Consider the following 618-nt stretch of genomic DNA (forward strand, 5'->3'; position numbering starts at 1 on the left):
CACGGCCCCACACATACCCACGGTCCCAGCCCCACACTCACACCCCCGCTCCCATCCCGCCTCTCCCAGCCCCACGCCCTCAGGAGATGGGCGCAGGTTCCTCCTCCCCGCCTTCGGGGGACACGCGTGGACCCCTCGTGTGAGCGGCCCGGCCCCGGCGTGACCCCGTGCTCGGGGCAGGGGGGACACACGGGGCGCTGCTGCTTCCCTCGGGCCTTGCGCAATTCCCTTCACCTCTCTCCGGGGGAAGGGCAGAACGCTGCTTGGGGGGGAAACGGGCCAGGGTGGGAAATGGACCTTTGAATCCTATGGGTTCTTTGAATCCCACGAGTTCTTTGAATCCCACGGGTTCTTTGAATCCCATGAGGGTGTTGGGGCTCCGGCCGTGAGGGCCAACCTGCGCCCCACAAACAGGGCACACGGGGCACGGCTGAGGCTGGGTGTCCTGGAGCTGGGGACGCCGGTGCGGAGAGGGGCCCGGTCCCGTGCGGGGTGTGTGACCGCCGGCCCGGGCTCTGTGCAGCCCGCTCTGTCCCACACGGGACACATCCCGCGCTGAGCCCGCCCGTTCTCAGGGGCTCACCCGTGTGGGGCTGTGGGGGGGCGCAGCCCCCAGGG

The sequence above is a fragment of the Geospiza fortis genome, unplaced genomic scaffold (assembly GCF_000277835.1).
Source record: "Geospiza fortis unplaced genomic scaffold, GeoFor_1.0 scaffold408, whole genome shotgun sequence".
NCBI classification, from domain to species: Eukaryota; Metazoa; Chordata; class Aves; order Passeriformes; family Thraupidae; genus Geospiza; species Geospiza fortis.